The sequence below is a fragment of the Mobula hypostoma genome, chromosome 2 (assembly GCF_963921235.1).
Source record: "Mobula hypostoma chromosome 2, sMobHyp1.1, whole genome shotgun sequence".
In the NCBI taxonomy this organism is placed as follows: domain Eukaryota; kingdom Metazoa; phylum Chordata; class Chondrichthyes; order Myliobatiformes; family Myliobatidae; genus Mobula; species Mobula hypostoma.
This window is the reverse complement of record NC_086098.1, coordinates 21,856,109-21,881,340: the sequence shown is the minus strand read 5'-3', so window position 1 is coordinate 21,881,340 and position 25,232 is coordinate 21,856,109. Positions and strand designations below refer to the sequence as shown.

General features: G+C 44.6%; 1 pseudogene; it reads left to right on the top strand.

Moving 5' to 3' along the window:
- The first annotated feature begins 20,949 nt into the window (after positions 1–20,949).
- On the top strand, positions 20,950–21,914 carry LOC134343102 (craniofacial development protein 2-like; annotated as a pseudogene).
- Positions 21,915–25,232: the final 3,318 nt, after the last annotated feature.

Sequence of the window (25,232 nt, the reverse complement as noted above, 5' to 3'; positions counted from 1 at the left end):
ATGGTGGGGCTGCTCTCAGAGTGGAGAAGCAACACTTCATATTCTATCTAGGTAGCCTCCAACCTAATGGCATGAACATTGATTTCTTCTTCGGGTAAATTTTTCCCTCCCCTTCCCTCTTCTGTTCTCCACTCTGGCTTTTTACTTCTTCTCCACATCTCTTCCCCCCGATGCACCTTCTTTTTCCTTTTCTCCCCTGATCCACTCTCCTCTCCTATCAGATTCCTTCTTCTCCAGCCCTTTACCTTTCCCACCCACCTGGCTTCACCTATCATCTTCTAGCTAGTCCTCCATCTGCACTCCCCGCCCACATTTTTAATCTGGCATCTTCCCCCTTCCTTTCCAATCCCGAAGAAGGTTCTCGGCCTGAAATATATTCTGTTTATTCATTTCCATAGATGCTGCCTAACCTGCTGAGTTCCTCTAGCATCTGGTGTGTTTTGCTCTGGATTTCCAGCATCTATAGAATCTCTTGTGTTTATGAAGCCTCGATTCCTAGAAAAATTGTGTGCTCTCCTGCCACCTGCTGGTAAGAGTGAATAAATAGTAATTAGATCTGCCTGCTCCAGCTAGTGAACTAGACATTGCATCGTTAGGAGGGAGACAAGTAGATAAAAGTTGTTTTCATCTGTTTATCTTGATAACCCTTGGCTATGTAACCCTGGTCCTGATCTGAGATAGCCAAGGATGTCAGATGTCAGTATTTCTCAGACACTGATGCTTGCTGAGGTCCCCATAGAATTGTTCTTCTTGAACATCCCAGAAGTGATCACTTCACCTCCGGACAGACCAGAATGAATGCCATTCTGTGGAATCTTATCCACAGGCTTTTAAAAATACAAATTATATATGCTAGTTCACCTTTATACATCCTCAAAATCTAATAAATTAGAATGAGTTCTGATAAAATGTCATTTATCTCAGACATTAATTCTCTTTCTCTGCCCACAAGTGCTGGCTAAACTGCTGAGTTTCTGTAGAATTTTCAGTTCAAAAAATTAAGATTGAACACATTTGCATCCTTGAGATGTCACTGATTCAAGGCCTAATGTCATTTGCAATGGCTTATCATCTGTTAGGTAAGGAATCAGTCAGGATTTCTTGATTCTAATCATGATTCAGAGTATTTCCTTCTTGTCTTGTGTATATTGGACATTTCCCTTGTGAGATCGAAAATAATAGGTTTCTCTTTCCAGCACCCATTCAGTCAGTCAGTGGGTTCCGTCCAGAATCCAGGGCTGGCGACTATGTACCTCCGTCTTCTTCGATCTTGCACTCCTTTTCCGGCCTCAGCATAACTCAACCCAGTCCAATGCCTCACATTATCCTACCAAGTGGTTCGCTGCCTTCCTCTTTCCCTCTTTCCTTCTATCATCCCTTCCAATAACAATTTCTGCAGTCCACCACCTCTTAACAAGTGCCCGGCATATTCCAGCTTCCTTTTCTGCACATTCTTCAGCAACTCCTTTTCTCTCCTCACTCTCTTCAACACTTCCATATTACTGACCTTCATCACCCATCTAATTTTCTGCATTCTGCTAAATCACCACATTTCAAATGCCTCCAGTCATCATTGCGCTTCCTTGCATAAGGTCCACGATTCGACTCCATACAACAGACTGCTCCAGATGCAGCATTTCCAAATTCTACAACGCAGCCCAAAGTCCAACCTCTTGCCACACAGCACGTCACTCAGGCTCCAGAACGTTGATCTTGCAATCTCAATTCTTCGTCTAATTTCTGTATATTTCCCATTCCGAGAAGAACACGGAAGGTCCGGAAATTTTGGTAGCGGAAGTAAGAGCAGCCATTGGAAAGTTAAAAATTGGTAAAGCTTGTGGTGTAGATGGTATTGCAGCCTTGGCGACTTAAAGATTGAGGAGATGACGAGGCTTGCAATACAATCTACTCAACAGGAAAGTGGCCAACAGATTTTGTGGTGTCAGAGTTTGTCATGATCCAAAGAAAAGCATCCATTATGTGGTGCATAACTGCATAGCTGCTATTATTTGGCACTTACAAGAAATTTTCCAGGTGCTGGATATCTGGATCAGCACAAACAAAATGCTGAAGGAACTCAACAGATGAGGCAGCATCCGAGACCTGGGTCATGACATGAAACGTTAGCTGTTTCGTTTTCTCCATAGATGCTGCCCAACACATCCAGTTCCACCAGAACCCTGATCATCTCATTTTCACTATGGACGTCCAGACCCTATACATCTCTCCACCTGCATCAGGAAGGCCTTAAAGCTCTCCGCTTCCTTCTAGACAACAGACTCAACCTGTTCCTCTCCATCACTGCTCTCCTCCATCTGGCAGAACTCGTCCTCACTCTCAATAGTTTCTCCTTTAGCTCCTCCCACTACCTTCAAACCAAAGGTGCAGCCATTCACACTCGCATTGGTCTCGGCAATGCCTGACTTTTTGTCAGCTACGTGGAACAGTCTATCTTCCAAGCCTACACTGGAATCACTCCCCAACTTTTCCTGTGCTACATTAACAACTGCATTGGTGCTGCTTCCTGCACCCATGCTGAGCTTGTCAACTTCATCAACTTTGCCTAACTTCCACCCTGCCCTCAAATTTATCTGATCCATTTCTGACACCTGCCTCCCCTTTCTCGATCTCTGTGTCTCTATCTATAGTGTCAGTGTATCTGATTACCTCGATGACACCTCTTCCCACAGTGTCACTTGTAAAAATGCCATCCCCTTCTCTCAGTTATTCCACCTTCACTGCTTCTGCTCTCAGGATGAGGCTTTTCATTCCAGAACTAATGAGAAGTTTTCCTCCTTCAAAGAAAGGAGCTTCCCTTTCTCCACCAACAAAGGTGTCCTCACCTGCATCTCTTTCATTTCGCACACGTCTGCCCTCACCTCATCCTCCCACCACCCCACCAGGGATAGGGTTCCTCACCTACCACTCCTCCACGTCCAGCACATAATTCTCCGTAGCTCTATCCATCTCCAACGGGACCCCACCACCAAGCATATCTTTCCCTTCACCTTACTTTCTGCTTTCCACAGGAATCACTCCATACATGACTCCCTTGTCCACTCGTCCATCCCCACTGATCTCCCTCCTAGTATTTACCTTTAGAAGTGGAACAAGTGCCACACCTGCCCCTACGCCTCCTCCCTCATTAGCATTCAGGTCCCCTAACAGTCCTTCCAGGTGAGGTGACTCTTCACCTGTGGGGGCCATCTGCTACATCCAGTGCTCCTGGTGTGACCTCCTGAATATCGGTGAGAACCAATGTAGATTGGGAGACCGCTTTGCCGAGCTCCTACGCTCCATCCGCCAGAAAAAGCAAGATATCCCGGTGGCCACCCATTTCAATTCTACTTCCTATTCCCATTTCGACATGTCAGCTCACGGTCTCCTCTACTGACACGATGAAACCACACTCAGGTTGGAGGAGCAACACCTTATATTTTATCTGGGTAGCCTCCAACCTGATGGCATGAACATTGATTTCTCAAATTTCTGGTAATTTTTCCCCCACCTTCACCATTCCCCCATTCCCATTTCCCTCTCTCACCTTATCTCCTTACCTGCCCATCATTTCCTTCTAGTTCTCCTTTTCCTTCTCTTTGTTCCATGGTCTTCCACCTTCTCCTATCAGATTCCCCTTCTCCAGCCCTTTATCTCTTTCACCAACTTCCCAGCTCTTTACTTTACTCCTTCTCCCCTCCCAGTTTTACCTATCACCTACCACCTTGTACCACTTCCAACCCTCCCCCCACATTATTGCTCTGAATTCTCATCATCTTTTCAGTCCTGATGAAGGGTCTCAGCCCGAAACATTGACTGTTTGTTCTTTTCTATTAATGCTGCCTGACCTGCTGAGTTAGACCAGAAGACATCAGAGCAGAATTAGGCCATTCAGCCGATCAAGTCTGCTCTGCTATTCCATCATTACTGATCCCCATACACCTACCTTCTCACCACATCCCTTGATGAGCTGACCGATAAGGAAGCGATTAACTTCTGTCTTAAGTATCCCATGAACTTGGCCTCCACCATAGTCTGTGGCAGGACATTCCACAGATATACTATTCTCTGGCTCAAAACAATTCCTCCTTACCTCTGTTCTATAGGGTCACTACTCAGTTTTGAGGCTGCGTCCTTTAGCTTGCATACCCCCACCAGAGGAAACATCCTCTCCACATCCACCCTATCTAGACCTTTCAACATTCAGTAGGTTTCAATGAGAACCCCCACTTTCTTCTAAATTCCAGTGAATACAGGCCCAAAGCTGCCAAATGCAACTCATATGTTAACCCCTTCATTTCCAGAATTATCCTCGTGAACCTCCTCTGGACTATGTTCCATAACAACACATCCTTTCTGTTGACAATACTTCAAGTGCAGCCTGACTGGTGTCTTATAAAGCTTCAACATTATCTCCTTGTTTTTATATTCTATTCCCCTTGAAATAAATGCCAACATTGCATTTGTCATCTTTATCACAGACTCAAGCTGTAAGTTAAACTTCTGTGAGTCTTGCATGAGGACTCCTAAGTCCCTCTGCACCTCTGATGTTTGAACCTTCTCCCCATTTAAAAAATAGTCCACACTATTGTTCCTTTTACCAAAATGCACTATCATACATTTCCCAACACTGCCACTTTTTTGCCAATTCTTCCAATTTGTCTGTAATGCTGGAATCGCCTTGCTTCCTCAGCACTACCTACCCCTCCACCTATCTTTGTATCATCTGCAAACTTTGCCACAAAGACATCAATTCCATTATCTAAATCATTGACAAATAATGTGAAAAGTAGTGGTCCCAATACTGACCCCAAGGAACACCACTAATCAGTGGCAGCCAACTAGAAAAGGCCCTCTTTAATCCCACTCACTGCCTACCGACTGTCAGCCATTCTGCTATCCATGCCGGTATCTTCCCTGTAATGCCACAGGATTTTATCTTGTTGAGCACCCGCATGTGTCACCTTATCAAAAGCCTCCTGAACGTCCAATTAAATGACATCCACTGCCTCTCCTTTGTCCATCCTGCTTGTTACTTCCTCGAAGAACTCTAACAGATTTGTCAGGCAAGATTTCCCTTCATAGAAACCATGCTGAATTTGACCTATTTTATCATTACTCTCCAAGTACCCCGAAATCTCATCCTTAATAATAGACTCCAACACTTTCCCAGTCTCTGAGGTTAGGCTAACTGGCCTATAATTTCCTTTCTTTTGCCTTCCTCCCTTCTTAAAGAGTGGAGTGACATTTGTAATCTTCCAGTCCTCTAGGACCATGCCAGAATCAAGTGATTCTTGAAATATCATGATCAATGCATCCGTTATCTCTTCAGCAACCTCTATCAGGACTCTGGGATGTGGTCCATCTGGCCCAGGTGACTTATCCACCTTCAGACCTTTGAGTTTACCTAGCACTGTTCCCTTTGTAATGGCACTCACTCTTGCTCCCTGACACTCACGGACTTCAGGCACACTGCAAGTGTCTTCCACAGTGAAGACAGATCCAAAGTGGCTGCGTCACTGCCTGGTATGATTCCCTTAATCGCAGGATTCTGCAGAGAGTGGTGCAGACAGACCAGTGCATCTGTAGTTGTGAACTTCCAAAGATTCAGGATATTTACAAAGGCAGGTGTGAAAAAAGGATCATTGGGGACCCGAATCACCCCAACCACAAATTGTTCCAGCTGCTACCATCCAGGAAACGGTACCACAGCATAAAAGCCAGGATTAACAGGCTCCAGGACAGCTTCTTCCACCGGGCCAACAGACTGATTCACTCACGTTGATTTCAGTGCATTTCTATGTTACATTGACTGTTCTATTCATTATAAATTATTATGATTGAACATTACACATTTAGATGGAGACATAACGTAAAGACTTTTACTCCTCATGTATATGAAGGATGAAAGATATGAAGTCAATTCAATTCAATTCACACTCATTAAGTTCATCTGCCATTTCTTTGTTCCCCATTACTACCTCACCTGCATCATTTTCCAGAGGTCCAATATCAACTCTCACCTCCCATTTACACTTTATTTAACTGAAAAAAACCTTTTAGTATCCTGCTTTATATTATTGGCTAGTCTGCCCTTGTATTCCATCTTTTCCCTTTTTATAGCTTTTTTTAATTGCCTTTTTTTGGATTTTAAAAGCTTCCCAATTATGCAAATTCTACACACTTTTGCTACATTATATGCCCTTTCCTTGGCTTTTATACCACCTTTAACTTCCTTTGTCAGCCACGGTTGCCCTCCCCTGCCATTTGAGATCTTCTTCCTCTGTGGGATATATCTATCCTACGCCTTGTGAATTATTCCCAGAAACTTCAGTCATCTCTGCTCTGCCATCAGGAGATTAGTGTGCAAACTTAAAGCACACGGTATTGGGGGTAAGGTATTGGTGTGGGTGGAGAATTGGTTAGCAGACAGGAAGCAAAGAGTGGGAATAAACAGGACCTTTTCAGAATGGCAGGCGGTGACTAGTGGGGTACCGCAAGGCTCAGTGCTGGGACCCCAGTTGTTTACAATATATATTAATGACTTGGATGAGGGAATTAAATGCAGCATCTCCAAGTTTGCAGATGACACGAAGCTGGGTGGCAGTGTTAGCAGTGAGGAGGATGCTAAGAGGATGCAGGGTGACTTGGACAGGTTGGGTGAGTGGGCAAACTCATGGCAGATGCAATTTAATGTGGATAAATGTGAAGTTATCCACTTTGGTGGCAAAAATAGGAAAACAGATTATTATCTGAATGGTGGCCGATTAGGAAAAGGAGAGGTGCAACGAGACCTGGATGTCATTATACACCAGTCATTGAAAGTGGGCATGCAGGTACAGCAGGCAGTGAAAAAGGCGAATGGTATGCTGGCATTTACAGCGAGAGGATTCGAGTACAGGAGCAGGGATGTACTACTGCAGTTGTACAAGGCCTTGGTGAGACCACACCTGGAGTATTGTGTGCAGTTTTGGTCCCCTAATCTGAGGAAAGACATCTTTGCCATAGAGGGAGTACAAAGAAGGTTCACCAGATTCATTCCTGGGATGGCGGGACTTTCATATGAAGAAAGACTGGATGAATCGGGCTTGTACTCGTTGGAATTTAGAAGATTGAGGGGGGATCTGATTGAAACGTATAAGATCCTAAAGGGATTGGACAGGCTAGATGCAGGAAGATTGTTCCCGATGTTGGGGAAGTCCAGAATGAGGGGTCACAGTTTAAGGATAGAGGGGAAGCCTTTTAGGACCGAGATTAGGAAAAACTTCTTCACACAGAGAGTGGTGAATCTGTGGAATTCTCTGCCACAGGAAACTGTTGAGGCCAGTTCATTGGCTATATTTAAGAGGGAGTTAGATATGGCCCTTGTGGCTACAGGGGTCAGGGGGTATGGAGGGAAGGCTGGGGCGGGGTTCTGAGTTGGATGATCAGCCATGATCATAATAAATGGTGGTGCAGGCTCGAAGGGCCGAATGGCCTACTCCTGCACCTATTTTCTATGTTTCTATGTATCATCCTTACCAGTATCCTCCTCTAATCCACCTGGTTAAGCTCCTCTCTCATGCCTCTGTAATTCCCTTTATTCCATTGTGATATTGATACATATGAGTAATGCTTCTCCCTCTCAAATTGCAGTACCAATTCAATCATGATAGCCTTTCCCTGAGTAGGCTCAAGCACAAGCTGCTCTAAAAAACCATCTCGTAGACATTCAACAAATTCCCTCTCTTGTGATCTGACACCAGCCTGATTTTCCCAACCTTGCTTGTTGAATCCCCCATTACAATTGTGACATTATCCTTATCCAGCTCATGATAAAATAGCGGAGCAGACTCGATGGGCCGAATGGCCGACTTCTGCTCCTTTGTCTTGTGGTCTATGGTCTTAATACATGCCTTTTCCCGCTTCCTTTGCAGACTTAACCCCACATCTTGACTATTTTTTGGAGGCCTATATATGATTCCCATAATGGTTTTTCTTACCCTTGCAGTTTCTTAACTCAACCCACAAAGATTCAACATTCTCTGACCCTGTGTCACTTCCTTCTAAAGTTGTAATTTCTTCTCTCACCAACAGAGCCACACAACTGCCAATGCCTTTCTGCCTGTCCTTTTGATACAAAGTATATCGTAAAACAACCAGTTATGGCCTTCTCTCAGCCACAACTCAGTGATGCCCACGATGTCATACCAACCAATCTCCAATTGCACACGAGCTTGTCCATCTTATTCCAAATGCTACACACATTTAAATACAGCACCTTCAGTCTTCCAATTTTTGCCCATTTGAATTTTGCCTCTGTGGTACAATTTAACTCTTTGCTTTGAGTGCATTTGTACCCAGTCATTGGCTTGTCCTTCCTTACATTCATGTTACACCCATCATCCACTTGTAAACCTGCTGGCTCATCCTCAGCTCTATCATGCTGGTTCCCATCCCCTGCCATATTAGTTTAAACCACTCCCAACAACTCTAGTAAATCTGCCTACAAGAATATTGCTCCCCCTCAGATTCGAGTGCAACCTGTCGCTTTTGTGCAAGTCCCACCTGCCCCACAAAAGGTCTCAATTATTCAGAAATCTGAATCCCTGCCCCTGCTCCAATTCTTCAGCCATGAATTTATCTACCACATCATTATAGCCCTGTCCTCACTGTCACGTGGCACAGTCAGTAATCCCGAAATTACGACCCTTGAGGTACTGCTTCTCAGCTTCCTTCCTATCTCCCAATAGTCTTCTTTCAGGACCTCCTCCCTTTTTCTTCCTATGTCATTTATACCTATATGTACCATGACTTCTGGCTAGTCACCCTCTCTTTTCACGATATTGTGATGAATCCAGAAACATCTTGGACCCTGGCTCCTGGGAAACAAACTACCATCCATGTTTTCTTTTAGTGTCCACCGAATCGCCTATCTGTACCCTGTCTAGAGAGTCCTTTATTACTGCTGCCATCTTTTTCCGTTTCTGACCCTTCTGAGCTACAGGGCCAGACTCAATGCCAGAGGCACGGCCGCTGTTGCTTCCCCCAGGCAGACCCCCCCCCAACAGTACTCAAAATAGAGTACTTATTGTTGAGGGGGGCAGCCACAGGGGCACTCTCCACGATCTGATGGTCTCCCTTCGCTCTCCTGATAGTCACCCATTTATCTGTCTCCTGTAGCCTTGGGCTGACTACCTCCCTGTAGCTCCTGTTTATCACTGCCTCACTTTCCCTAACAAGCCTAGGCAAATTCTTTCAGCATTTTGTGTGTGTTGCTTGCATTTCCAGCATCTACAGATTTTCTCATGAGTGTGTTAATTTCACTTTTTAAGTGTTTTTCAATAGGTACATTTAATGTCAGAGAAAAGTATACAATATGCATCCTGAAATTCTTTTTCTTCGCAAGCATCCACAAAAACAGAGGAGTGCCCCAAAGAACGAATGACAGTTAAGTGGTAGAACCCCCCCCCAGCTCCCCCCTCCCACGCAAAAGCAGCAGCAGGGCAATGACCCTTCCTCCCCCAGCAGCAAAAATCATCAGCACCCTCCACTGAGCACTCAAACATGCAGCAAAGCATCAACAAAGAAACAGTCTTAGAGTACCCCAAAGACTACTCGTTCACCTGGTATTTCAACATACCACAAGCTCTCTCTCTCCCTAATAAGGGAAAAAAGAGGTGCCCCCATATCACAGCGAGAGGAGAAACATAACAATCAAGTCGCTGATTCATGATGTTAAAAGTCTGTTGCACCTTTTCCAAGCTCTGTGCCAAGAGAGCTCAGTGTCTCTGGGCACACAGCCAGCAGCAAGCCTATGCTCCCAATGTTCCATGTTCTCCTGCGATGCCTCAGTCAGGGGCACCATCCTTGAATCAGCCCATCCTCAGAGGCACGAAAATCCAGCACCCTGAAGGAGTGCTGATCTTCCAGGCCACGTCCTTGGGATATCAAAAAGCGGCTGGTCGTGAGGCCCTGAGGGCGGCTCTCATTCCCACAAAGAACTGAAGTCAGAGTGTAACTCCAGGTCGGGGTCTTCAAAAGAAACTTGAAAAGGGGAAAAAGAGATGTCAAAGATCGACATAGAACTGTTTCCGAAGATTCAGGCAGAGGAGTCGCCGTTTAGCCATCATGACTTTGCTTCACCCTCCTTCTACCATCAGGAATGAACAATGCCAATGAACAAGAGGAGCTTTATTTCCTCATGTTTTCTTGCAGTCATCAAATTCACTTCCTTATTCTGTGCTCCTTATCATTACTCAACAATTGACATAAAGGTAGACTACTATTGCAAGGCCTTGGAGCAGGTGCAAGTGATTCAACCCATTCCTAAAAATGGTCTTACCTCTGCTACACTTTCATATTGTAGGCCATCAGCAACAGTCTTGGTGACTTTGTATGACAATGTCTTAAAGAAATGAAGCTAATAAAACTGAAGAGGTAAGAAATATATTGATGATGGTAAAGTTCAAAGTAAATTTTTTATCAAAGTACATATATGGCACCATTTACAACCCTGAGATTCACTTTCTTGTGGGCATACACAATAAATCTAGGGAATAGTAACATAACAGAATTACTGAAAGACCGCACGAACTTGGGCATTCAACCGGTGTGCAGAGTACAATGAAGTGTGCCAGTACAAAGACGGAAGAAATAATAATAATAAATAAATACATTTATTATTTATTTATTATTATTTATTAATACAAATAAATAAATAGTAAATATCGAGAACATGAGATGAAGAGTCCCTGAAAATGATTCTGTTGGTTATGGGAAGAGTTCAGTGTTAGGGCAAGTGAAGTATAGTGTATTTATCCCCTCTGGTTCAAGGGCCAGTTGGTTGAGGTGTAATAACTGTTCCTGAACCTGGTGATGTGAGTCCTAAGGTTCCTGTGCCTTCTTCCTGATGGTAGCAGCAAGAAGAGAGCTTGCCCTGGGTGGTGGGGGTCCCTAGTGATGGATGCTGTTTCCCAGCAACAGCATTTCGTGCAGATGTGCTCAATAGCTGGGGGAGGCTTTACCAGTGATGGACTTGGTCATATCCACTACTTTTTGAATGACTCTCCGTTCAAGAGCATTGGAGTTTCCAAACCAAGCTGTGACACAGCCAGTCAGTACACTTTCCATTACCCTTCTAGAACTTTGTCAAAGTTTTAGATGCCATGCCAAGTCTCTGCAAACTCCAAAGGAAGTAGAGGTGCCGCCGTGCTTTCAGTGTAGTTGCACTTACATACTGGGCCCAGTTCAGGTCCTCTGAAATAATAACAGCGAGGAATTTAGAGTTGCTAACCCTCTCCACCTCTGTTCCTCCAATGAAAATTGGCTCATCGGTTAAAGTAGTAAAAATAAATAATGTCATAAATAATGTAGTAAGTCATAAATATGGATTTCACTAAGCACTTTCAACGTGGAATAAATAGATCCATCTCTGTGGGGAAGCCAGAGGACAGGCAGTGATTAGTGGGGCAATGAACACATCAGTCCTGAAGAAGGCCTTGGCCTGAAATGCAAACCGTTTATTCATTTCTATAGAAGCTGCTTAACCTGCTGAGTTCCTCCAGCATTTGGTGTGTGTCGCATCTATCCTTGGGCCCAAGCTACTTGCAATATATGTACACTCAGTGGCCACTTTATTACATCTGCTCATTAATGCAAATATTTAATCAGTCAATCATGTGGCAGCAACTCAATGCAGAAAAGCATATAGACATAAGGTTCAGATTTTGTTTGAACCATACATCAGAATGGGGAAGAAATGTGATCCAAGTGACTTTGACCGTGAAATGATTGTTGGTGCCAAACGGGGTAGATTAAGTACCTCAGAAACTGTTGATTTCCTGGGATGTATATGCACAATAGTCTCTTGAGTTCACAGAGAATGATGCAAAAAAAGGGCATTCTACACACCAACCAATCTCTGAGTAAAAAACCTTCCTCTAATATCCCCCTTGAACTTCCCACCCCTTACCTTAAAGCCATATCCTGTTGTATTGAGCAGTAGTGCCCTGGGGAAGAGGCGCTAGGTATCCACTCTACCCATTCCTCTTAATACGATGGAGAGGGAATGAGAGGGAACTTGATGATGGTGAAGACAATATGAGCAAGGTTGATGTTCTGGAGCATGTTGATATTAAGGGAGAGGAGGTGTTGGAGTTGTTAAAATACATTAGGACAGATAAGTCCCCGGGGCCTGATGGAATATTCCCCAGGCTGCTCCACGAGGCAAGAGAGGAAATTGCTGAGCCTCTGGCTAGGATCTTTGTCTCCTCGTTGTCCACAGGAATGGTAACGGAGGACTGGAGGGAGGCGAATGTTGTCCCCTTGTTCAAAAAAGGTAGTAGGGATAGTCCGGGTAATTATAGACCAGTGAGCCTTACATCTGTGGTGGGAAAGCTGTTGGAAAAAATTCTTAGAGATAGGATCTCTGGGCATTTAGAGAGTCATGGTCTGATCAGGGACAGTCAGCATGGCTTTGTAAAGGGCAGATCGTGTCTAACAAGCCTGATAGAGTTTTTTGAGGAGGTGACCAGGCATATAGATGAGGGTAGTGCAGTGGATGTGATCTATATGGATTTTAGTAAGGCATTTGACAAGGTTCCACACAGGTTATTCAGAAAGTCAGAAGGCATGGGATCCAGGGAAGTTTGGCCAGGTGGATTCAGAATTGGCTTGCCTGCAGAAGGCAAGGTGGAGGGAGTACATTCAGACTGGAGGATTCTGACTAGTGGTGTCCCACAAGGATCTGTCTGGGACCTCTACTTTTCGTGATTTTTATTAACGACCTGGATGTGCGGGTAGAAGGGTGGGTTGGCAAGTTTGCAGACAACACAAAGGTTGGTGGTGTTGTAGATAGTGTAGAGGATTGTCAAAGATTGCAGAGAAACATTGATAGGATGCAGAAGTGGGCTGAGAAGTGGCAGATGGAGTTCAACCCGGAGAAGTGTGAGGTGGTACACTTTGGAAGGACAAACTCCAAGGCAGAGTACAAAGTAAATGGCAGGATACTTGGTAGTGTGGAGGAGCAGAGGGGTCTGGGGGTACATGTCCACAGATCCCTGAAAGTTGCCTCACAGGTGGATAGGGTAGTTAAGAAAGCTTATGGGGTGTTAGCTTTCATAAGTCGAGGGATAGAGTTTAAGAGTTGTGATATAATGATGCAGCTCTATAAAACTCTGGTTAGGCCACACTTGGAGTACTGTGTCCAGTTCTGGTCGCCTCGCTATAGGAAGGATGTGGAAGCATTGGAAAGGGTATAGAGGAGATTTACCAGAATGCTGCCTGGTTTAGAAAGTATGCATTATGATCAGAGATTAAGAGAGCTAGGGCTTTATTCTTTGGAGAGAAGGAGGATGAGAGGAGACATGATAGAGGTGTACAAGATAATAAGAGGAACAGATAGAGTGGACAGCCAGCGCCTCTTCCCCAGGGCACCACTGCTCAATACAAGAAGACATGGCTTTAAGGTAAGGGGTGGGAAGTTCAAGGGGGTTATTAGAGGAAGGTTTTTTACTCAGAGAGTGGTTGGTGCATGGAATGCACTGCCTGAGTCAGTGGTGGAGGCAGATACATTAGTGAAGTTTAAGGGACTACTAGACAGGTATATGGAGGAATTTAAGGTGGGGGCTTATATGAGAGGAAGGGTATGAGGGTCGGCACAACATTGTGGGCTGAAGGGCCTGTACTGTGCTGTACTATTCTATGTTCTATGTTCTATATTTTGTACACCTCTATCAAGTCTCCTCTCATCCTCCTTCTCTCCAAAGAGTAAAGCCCAAGCTCCTTTAATCTCTGATCATAATGCATACTCTCTAAACCAGGCAGCATCCTGGTAAATCTCCTCTGTACCCTTTCCAATGCTTCCACATCCTTCCTATAGCGAGGCGACCAGATCTGGACACAGTACTCCAAGTGTGGCCTAACCAGAGTTTTATAGAGCTGCATCATTACATCGCGACTCTTGAACTCTATCACTCGACTTATGAAAGCTAACACCCCATGAGCTTTCTTAACTACCCTATCTACCTGTGAGGCATCTTTCAGGGATCTGTGGACATGTACCCCCAGATCACTCTGCTCCTCCACACTACCAAGTATCATGCCATTTACTTTGTACTCTGCCTTGGAGTTTGTCCTTTCAAAGTGTACCACCTCACACTTCTCCGGGTTGAACTCCATCTGCCACTTCTCAGCCCACTTCTGCAACCTATCAATGTCTCCCTGCAATCTTTGACAATCTTCTACACTATCTACAACACCACCAACCTTTGTGTCATCTGCAAACTTGCCAACCCACCCTTCTACACCCACATCCAGGTCGTTAATAAAAATCACGAAAAGTAGAGGTCCCAGAACAGATCCTTGTGGGACACCACTAGTCACAATCCTCCAATCTGAATGTACTCCCTCCACCACCACCCTCTGCCTTCTGCAGGCAAGCCAATTCTGAATCCACCTGGCCAAGCTTCCCTGGATCCCATGCCTTCTGACTTTCTGAATAAGCCTACCTTGTTAATGAGAAAATGGCCCAACTGGTTCAAGCTGACAGGAAGGTTACAGTAACTCAAATAACCATACTTTACAACAGTGGTGTGCAGAAGAGCATCTCTGAATGCACAACACGTCGAACCATGAAGTGGATGGGATGCACGAGCACAATACTATGAACATGTACTCGGTGGCCATTTTAAAAGGTACAGGTGTACCTAATAAATAGGTATATACCGTCTGGGTAGTCTCCAGCCCCTTGGTATGAACACTGAATTCTACAACTTCCGGTAATTCCCTCCCCCTCCCTTCCCCTATCCCAGTTTCACTCCGCCCCCTCCCCCAGCTGCCTATCACCTCCCACATGGTTCCGCCACTTTCTACTACCCATTGTGTTTTCCCCTATTCCTTCTTCACCGTTCCTGCCTGTCACCTCCCTGCTTCCCTTCCCCACCCCTTTATCTTTCCCCATACTGGTTTTTCACCTGGAACCTTCCAGCCTTCTCCTTCCCACCCTCCCCCCACCTTCTTTATAGGGCCTCTGCCCCTTCCCCCTACAGTCCTGACGAAGGGTTCCAGCCTGAAACGTTGACTGATCATTTCCACGGATGTTGCCCGACCTGCTGAGTTCCTTCAGCGTGTTGTGAGTGATGCTTTGACCCCAGCATCTGCAGATTATTTTGTGTTTATTAATAGATTTGAAGTTATCCAATTCAGCAGGGGAAACAAAGGCAGAGTATTATGTGAGGGGTTTCTACTTTTATGTTATTGCTAATGCTTATAAAATGGCTTTTTTGTTATGTTAAAAATAAAATGGCTTCTCTGTGATGTTAACTGCTGAGACAGTGGTTCTCTCTCTAGCAGCTTGTTTGGGTTATATTACTGATATCGAGAATTGTATTCATTTGCTAACCAACGGGGATAGATGTTATTCTTTCCTGTGTGTCTGCAAGCTATTGTTTTCGCAGGCTTTGGGGGAGAAAGGGGATAGGGACAGAGAGAGGAGGCACAGTGCTGTAAGCTGGGCGACGGAACGAATCCCGAGTGGGAGTCTGAGGCCCAGTGTCTTTGGCGAGGAGAGGAGACGAGGACAGACTCGAGTGGAGTGTCTGCACGACCACCGTGGTTGGTCCCAGGCAGCGGGTCGAGGAGGTCAGAGGGGATCGAATGGTGGAAAGAAGACTCAGTTAATTGAGCTCCAATGGTTGTGCATGAAGTGGTTGAACTTTGATGTTTGGTGCCTTTTACTTTCCTTTTATATTGTATCTATATCAGGGGTCCCCAACCTTTTTTGCACTGCGGACCAGTTTAATATTGACAATATTCTTGCGGTCTGGCCAAGCCGCGGGGGTGTGGGTGTGTTGTTCAAGTAAACTCACCTCAACATATCTTTTACAGTTAGGGTTGCCAACTTTCTCACTCCCAAATAAAGGACAAAAGTAGCAGTCAGATCCTGACGAAGGGTCTCGGCCCGAAACGTCGACTGTACCTCTTCCTATAGATGCTGCCTGGCCTGCTGTGTTCACCAGCATTTTTTGTGTGTGTTGACAAGACACTTGCGTTTACCCCGAGAAAGACTACCATGACCATAAAGCCTTGTGCGGGCTCCTGTGTGCGCATGCTTGATGTTCGCATATGTGATGTGCGCATGCGCGTACGTGCCGATTTTTTTTCCACAATTCAGTTTTGGCTTAATCTTCCAGACTACACAGTACATACATTATTTCTACTTTATATAGGCTGTGTATTTATCATATCATTAATGCTTTTACTATATGTTAGAATTATTTTAGGTTTTATGTGTTATTTGGTATGATTTGGTAGGTTATTTTCTGGGTCTGGGAAAGCTCAAAAATTTTTTCCATATAAATTAATGATAATTGCTTTTTCGCATTACGCCATTTCAGCACGAAAGGTTTCATAGGAACGCTCAACCTTAGCAGGGGAAATACGGGACACGGGTGGTCCCGTATGGAACAAACCAAATTTAGCCCAATATACGGGATGTCCCGGCAAATACGGGACAGTTGGCAACGCTATGTTCAAGTTCAACAGTGCGTGACAGGGAATGAGGAAAGATGCAGCTGACTCATATCGTTTCCTCATGGCCCAGTAGCACGTGCTTTGTGGCCCGGTACCGGTCCGTGGGCCGGTGGCTGGGGACCGCTGACCTATATTAATTACATAGTTCCAGTAAGATCTATAAAGTGTAATCATTTAATCACATATGGTGTACTGTCTGTTATTTGGCATGGTGGGGTACATCACACAGCATCTACCCAAACTTGATTACCCAGTTTGGTGGGGCTGAAGGCTGCTCCCCCCAGACGAAAGCGAGCTGAGCGAGCCTGAGGCTTACCAGGGGGGCTACAAATAGAAGACAATAAACCGGGAAATGTTAATATAAAAAAGAATTCGGATGCTTTTATACACCAATTATTGAAAGCAAAAATACAGGTGGTAAACATTTAAGGTAGCAAGAGATATATTGTTCTTTATTGCAAGAAGTTTTGCATATAGTTGCAGAGACATTACAATTAAACCAACCCGGGGTACTGTATGCATCTGTCGTTCTGCAGGAATTCTGGGCTGACAGGCTGTGACATGAGAAGAGATTGGGGTAAGTTGGCTTGTATTCACAGAGGTTAGAAGACTGTGGGGGATCCCATTATAACATACAAAATTTTCATAGGGCTGGGCAGACTGAATGTGGGAAGGATGATCTAGAATGAGAGGTAATGGTCTCGGTTCTCAGTACTGTGGTAGGAAGCATTTTGAACTGAGGTGAGAAAAAATATAAATATATTTGTCTTTATTGTTTATTGAGATATAGTGCAGAACAGGCCCTTCCGACCCTTCAGACCACACCACCCAGCAACCCCCTATTTAACCCTAGCCTAATCACGGGACACTTTACAACGACTAATCAACCTACCCACTGGTAGGTCTTTGGACAATGGGAAGAACCCAGAGCACCCGGAGGAAACCCACGTGGTCATGGGGAGAACGTCCAAACTCCTTAGAGACGACAGCGAGAAATGAACCCTGGTCACCGGTACTATTAAGTGTTGTGCTAACCACTACGTTACCATGCCAATTTCTGAGAAATGGAAGAGGCTGTAGGATTCTCTACTCCAACAGGTAATGGGGACCAAGTCACTAAATCTATTCAAGGAGAAGATAGATTTCCAGCTAACTGGAAAGAAAGGAAAAAATATGGCATTGAAATAGAGAATTAGTCATGGTTGCATTGAATAGTAGAACAAGCACAGAAGGCCTATTTTCTACACTTAATTGTAGTACATCATTATATACAGATTCACTAAGCCTATATGTGAGAGTTGAAATAAAAAATGTTTGAGGGAAGGGTGATAATGTGTGAACGTTTGGGTGAGAACTAAACAGATTGATTTGGTCTTGGCAGCATCAATACGTTAGATATCTGTTGTTAGTAAGATCCTGAGCAGAGTTGTAAAGGGAATCAAGCTGCTATTGATCAATGAAGCAGAAGGTTATCGGCATCCGTGCGATGTTGAGCCCAGGCCAGCTAAAGCTGTTGCAAAGCAGTTATGTGAAAATTGAAGGAGGATGACAAGGCTGAAGACTTGGGACATGTTCAATGTGACCAATGCATTCAGAAAAAAAAATTGCTATTTAATTCCAGTTTCAGTACCAACTGTGTGCCAAGATGAGGCCACCCTCAGGGTGGAGGAGCAATGGAGGATACATCTGGGTATCCTCCAACCTGATGGCATGAATATCAATTTCTCCTTCCAGTAATCTAATTTCTCCCCCTGCCACTTCCTCTGTTCCACACTCTAAACTTCCACTTCTTCTCACCTGCCTATTACTTCCCCCTGAGTCCCCTCCTCCTTCACTTTCTCCCGTGGTCCACTCTCCTCTCCTATTAGATTCTTTCCTCTCTAGCATTTGACCTTTCTCATTCACCTGATTTCACCTAACACCTTCCAGCTAGCCTCCTTCCCCTCCACCATCATCCCCCATCTTTTCATTCAAGCCTTCCCCCTTCCTCCTCAGACCTGAAAGGGTCATGGCCCAAAACGTCGACCGTCTGTTCATATGCATAGATGCTGCCTGACCTGCTGAGTTCCACCAGCATTTTGCATTTTTTGCTTTGGGTTTCCAGCATCTGCAGACTTTCTCATATTTGTGCTGCAATCAAACAAGCTAAATATAGAACCAAGTGTTGGTATGGAGAATGGGAGCAATAGTTAAGAAACGAAATGAATGGGTGTATTGGACACTGGAAAGGTAACAGCATGAGCATAGATTAAAATATTATTGCGCCAACTATCAGTGAGACAGTACAAGGATATCTTCACCAGCCATCTCTGCAGCAGCCCAAAAAGGATTTAAAATATAGGACTAATTCTAACCAAAACTTTCTAATGATGGGACAAGTTAGCTAATTTAATCCTCAGGTACTAGAAATGCTGCCTCAGACCAAGAGAATGGAGCAAATAGTGGTAGGAGGTTTATGGGATCTCTTTTTGTATAGCAGAAACGTTCATTACAAGAGTAGATCATAGGGACCAGTCCTTATTCTCAGAGACCGGACCTCAGTGTCCTGCAGTGTTAGAGCTCACAGATTATCAGCTTTCCATTTAGTCACAGTGGGCTTCAGTTTTGGTTGCCTGCATATAGAGAAAGGATGTCATTAAACTGGAAAGAGTTCAGGAAAGGTGTCACCAGGACTGCGGGCTTGAATGGTAATGAGGGGGTGGAACTTTCTTCCCTGAAGTGTAGAAGGTTGAAGGGTGACCATACAGAGGCTTATAAAATCTTGAGGGGCGTAGGTAAGGTGGATGGTCACTGAGCTTTTCCCTAAGGCAGGGAGTCTACAATTAGAGGTCAAAGACTTCAGGTGTGAGAGGAAAATTTTAAAAGTGGCAAAGGATAGTGGGTGTATGCAATGATCTGCCAGAAGAAATACTGGGCTGGGTACAACTACGATGTTTAAAAGATATGTGGAAAGATACAAAGATAGGACAGCCCTTGTGGCTAAAGGGATCAGGGGGTATGGAGGGAAGGCTGGTGCAGGGTTCTGAGTTGGATGATCAGCCATGATCGTACCGAATGGCAGTGCAGGCTCGAAGGGCCGAATGGCCTACTCCTGCACCTATTTTCTATGTTTCTATGTTTCTATATCTCTTTTCTTCAGTTAGTCCTGACGAAGGGCCCTGGCCCGAAACGTTGACTGTACCGCTTCCTATAGATGCTGCCTGGCCTGCTGCGTTCACCGGCATTTTTTGTGTGTGCTGTTTGAATTTCCAGCATCTGCAGATTTCCTCGTGTCAAAGATAGGAGAGGTTTAGAGCGATATGGATCAAGTGCAGAGAAATAGGACAAGCTGTAATAGACAACTTGATCGATATGAACAAGTTAGGCTGTAAGTCTAATTCTGTGCCAGACTACTCTATGAATATTCTGACAGAAGAAAATTCAAAGTTTGTCTCATTCTGTCACCCCGATAAACGGTTTCTTTTACCATCTTGCCATGACGCCTTTTATGCAGAAACAGAATCAGATTTAATATCACCAGCATACATCATGAAATTTGTTGTTTTCAAACTGGGAAAAGGAACATGACTTTTATGACGGAGGATTCTGAAGCTGGTTAACTCTTCTTTGATCTGTGCTAGTCATTCACTAATTCAATTTAAAATTGTACATCGTTACCATTTGACAAAGGAGAGATTGTCTAAAATATTCCCCAACGTTGATAGTTATTGTGATAGATGTAAAACTGAGACAGCTATACTGACACGCATGTTTTGGTCTTGTTCTATACTGGAACAGTTCTGGAAGTCAGTTTTTTCAACAATTTCTAAAGCACTTAAAATTAATTTACAACCTAACAAATTAACTGTGCTTTTTGGAATAATTCCTCAAAATATCCATGGTATTTCTTTGTCTGACCAACATGTTATTGCATTTGTTACATTGATAACTAGGAGGGCCATTTTGTTGAAGTGGAAGGATACATCAGCTCCCACTTTGTCACAATGGTTCTCTCAAGTGACGCTATGTCTTAGTTTGGAGAAAATTAGAAGTCGAACCTTTGAACCTATGTTTGATTTTGAGAAAAGATGGGGTTCATTTGCTCGTTATTATCATTGGAGTTATTAGATTTCCTCCACGATCTAATTGTAAATTTTTGGTACATTTCCTTTTTTTGCTGGCGGTTTGATGTTTATGTGTAGGTCAGGTCAGGGCCTTGCCTTGCTACTGGTAACAAGTAGCCCAGTACTACCTGTCTCGGGTCGGGTTATCGGCGACTCAACCGGTCCACCCCCTGGTGCACTTTGGTTAATCAGGGAGAAGGGTGTGTAGGCACCCAGCAGGACTAAAAACAAAACCTGTCAAAGGGCGGATGAACTCTTTGTGAGTCAACGGCCACCTACTGTCTGTGTGAGGAGTGGTGCGCCACATAGCCTTTTGTTTCGCGCCTTGTAAGGCAGTATGATGACAGACAACCCAACGAACCCTATACTTCCAGAGCCGGGAGTGCTCAGGAACTCTGCGGAATGCCCAGACCCTGGCCGAGACAGGCGGTATGAAGATGCAACCTCAAACCCCACGGGGAGGGTTGAGTCCGACAAGGGGGCTGAGCGAACTGGGCCTCTTTTGCGCTGTAAGGTAAAAATGATCATCTCAACCTTCAATGCAAACACCATCCGCCTCTTGCCTCGATGCACAGAGTTGGTATCACAGGCAAGCAGCTACGAGATCTCCATCCTGGGGATCCAAGAACGCCGTCATGTACACCCTGACAAAGAGATAAGCTTCACAGAGGCAGAGGGGATGCACCTCATCACCTCGTCCGCATGGAGAGAGCCGACGAGGATGTAAGCACAAGGTGGAGTAGGGCTGATGTTGAACCACAAGGCGAAGAAGGCACTGAGGGGCGTAGTCTCAGTCAGTGACAGAATCCTTACTGCGGAATTTGATAGAAACCTGGCGACCTCTGTCGTCATCTGTTACTCCCGGCACAACTGCAGCAAGGAGAAGGAGGTGGAGGCCTTCTACAGTAAACTTCACGAAGCTGTCACTTCAATACCGGCACATAACTTCCTGGCTGTGCTCGGCGATCTTAATGCCCAGGTCGGACTGGAAGATGTTCCGTACTCATACCAAGATTTCACCAACAGAAATGGACAAAACCTAGTTGATTTCAACACAGTCTCGTTGCCGCCAACACACAATTCAAGAAGCGAGCTGGTAAACTATGGACATATGAAAACAGAGCCTCCATCTACAGGAAACAGCTCAATTACATCCTCGTAAAAACAAAAAGGCGTAATTGTGTGATCAGCACAGAAGCCTACAGCAGCTTCAACTCGGTCAGCTCTGACCACAGAGTAGTGTCAATGCAAGTGAGACTGAGTCTGCGGCAACCCAAACCACAGGTCCCAAGGAGAAGGTAGACTGGAAGGCATTCTCCTCACAACCTATTCTTCTAGCCCAGTACACAGTGGAGGTGAGAAATCGCTTCAGCCCACTGGAAAGGGGGGAGGAAGAGACTGCCACCGACGGCTATCAACGGCTCATAGACGCACACACAGATGCAACAAAGAGTTTGCCTACTGTGAAGCAAATCAAGAAGAGTTGGATCTTGAAACATCCTGAGGTCATCGCAGCAAGAAGTGTGGTCAATGCTTGTCATGCCGACCTTGGAAGGAACGAAACAGAAGAGCTGAGAGACAAGTTCAAGACAGCAAAGAAGAATCTCTTTACCACCTATGACTGACTGAAGGAAGAGGAACTAGCGGAGAGGATTAGAGAGATAGAAGCTGCTACTGAAGACTTGCAGCATGGAGAAGCACGGCGCCGAGTCAATGAGATCAGTAGACAGAAGAAGTCCCCATCAGGTCAAATAAGTGGTAAAACAGCAGAGGACCGTGTCCAGACATGGTTTACCCACTTTAAGAACCTGCTGGGAAGCCCTCTAATGATCACGGAAGAAGAAGAGGACATACCCACAATACTATTGCAAGTCGAAATCGATGACGGCCCATTCACCATTGAGGAATTGAAGAAGGCCAAATATGCACTCAAAAAACAGGGCAGGAGCGCTGAACCAGATGGGATACCACCAGATGTCCTGAAGAACTGAGACCTGGACGACATCTTGCTGGACATATGTAATACGGCATTGATGAAAGGCGACAAACCAGAACAGTGGTCACTCTCAAACATTATCCCAGTCCCCAAGTCTGGATCCCTCACGAAGACAGATAACTACCGCAGAATCAGCTTGACCTGCATCTTAGCAAAGTTATACAATCGGATGATCTTGAACAGGATTCGCACCGCCATTGACCCTAAGCTAAGATTCAATCAGAATGGTTTTCGGCAGAAGCACACAACAGTAATGCAAGTATTTGCTCTCCGTAGGATCATCAAGGAAGTCAAGAAGAACAACCTACCAGCTATGCTTACTTACATGGATTTTCGCAAAGCTTTTGACTCCATTCACTGAGGTAAAATGCTGAAGATCCTGAAAGCTTACGGAGAACCAGACCATCTACTGAGAGCAATAGAGTCCAGCTATACCAAAACCATGGCGAAAGTCGTATCACCAGACGGAGAAACAGCAGTGTTCGAGCTCCTATCTGGTGTGCTGCAAGGAGACACTCTGGCACCCTACATCTTTATAATCGTCCTTGATTACGCTCTGCGTCAAACTACCAAAGATCATGACAAGCTTGGTTTTACCATAAAACCAGGATGAACCAAAAGGGTCAGACCAGTTACACTCACAGATCTCGATTTTGCAGATGACATAGCCCTGCTCTCTGACCAGATGGAGGAAGCACAGCAGCTACTGACAAAAGTGGAAATTGAGTGTAATAAAGTTAGTCTTCACCTAAATGCTAAAAAGACAGAGTACATGGCGCTTAACCGCGACAAAAGTACTCTCAAGACCGTAGAGAATGATACTATGAAGAAAGTCTTTGACTACAAGTACCTCAGGTCAAGAATGATGAGTTCGGAGAAGGACATAAAGATACGGAAGGCGCTGGCGTGGAGAGCTATGAACGACATGAAGGAAATTTGGAAGTAGAACCTGACCAGAGGGCTTAAAAACAGGATTTTCATAGCAGCAATAGAGTCCATTCTCACGTACGGATGCGAGACGCGGACACTCGCCAAGACGATGCGAAAGTCTCTAGATGGTTGCTATACACGAATGCTCTGGATGGCTCTTGACGTGAGTTGGCAACAGCACATGACGAATGTCGAGCTCTATAACAACCTACCGATGCTCACCACTAAAATTGAGGCGAGAAGACTGCAACTAGCGGGGTACTGTTTACGCCATCCCGAGCTACCTGCCAGCCTAGTCATCATATGGGAACCCAAGCGTGGGAGGATGAACCCTGGGCGCCCTCCCAAGACTATGGTCAACACGCTCCTAGAAGACAGCAGCGCAGCTAATGTAGATGAACTGAACACACTGATGAGGGAGAGAGAGAAGTGGAGAGTCCGTCATCGTGCCCGACGTGCCTGAGTCAACGTAGTAGTAGTTGATGTTTATCTTTAGAAGCCTTTGTATGACGCATGGCTCTGGGGTTGAACACCTAATGGGGTTTTTTTTTCCTCACTTTTTCTTGCTCAGTAGGGGTTTTTTTTCTGCTTTTTTTTTAATCACCAAAATTTTTTTCAATCTTTATAATAATGCTTTTTTTCTTGAGACATTGTAAGTGTTGTTTACTTTGATGTACTCTTGTAAATTTTGGATAATAATAATAATTAGATTTGAAAAGAAAGCAATTTGTTGTTTTGTGACAGCAGTATATTGCAATACGTACTACAGTAATAAAACTAGAAATTACAGTAAGTATATTTATTTTTTATAAATACTGTAATTTATAGTTCTTATTACTACAGAATTCATTGCAATATACTGCTGTCACAAAACAACAAATTATATATACCACAATAAGTATATAGAAAAAATAAATAAAATTATTAGTCAAAAAGGGAGAAGCAAAGATACTGACAAAGTGATCATGGGTTCATTGGCCATTCAGAAATCTGAAAGTGGAGGGGTCTACTTCAAAGGGGGACAATCATACCAGTGTCCAAGAGTAGGGTGAACTGCCTCAATGATTATCACCTAATGACATTCACATCTACAGGTACAACCTACAGAAGCCTAACTTAAGAGCAAATAACAATTCCAGTTGAGGTTTGAGATGAACTGTACGCACATCAGCTCTAGCTGTGTTTGCAGACCATTACTCCCTACAAAGCAAAATCTAACATCATGAACGGCAATGACACTTCACTCCCAGATGAGCTCAATGTCTTTTGTGCATAATTTGAAAGGGAGAATAAAATAACATCTATGCGAATACCTGTAACATATTGTGGCCCTGTGATCTCTGTCTCGAAGGCATATATCGTCAATCTTTCAAGAGGGTGAACCCTGGCAAGGCATCATGCCTTGATGGTGTACCTGGAAGGCCACTGAAAACCAGCACTAACCAACCATCCTCAATCTCTTACTACTGCAGTTGGAGATTTCCATCTTTCAAAATAGCGACAGTCATACCAGTGCCCGAGAAGAGCAGGGTGAGCAGCCTCAACGATTATCGCCCAGAGGCACTCTTATCTACTGTGATGCAGTTCTTTGACAGGTTGGTCATGGCCAGAATCAACTCCTGCCTAAGCAAGGACCTGGACCTGCTGCAATTTGCCTGTCGCCACAATAGGTCTACAGCGAGTGCAATCTCATG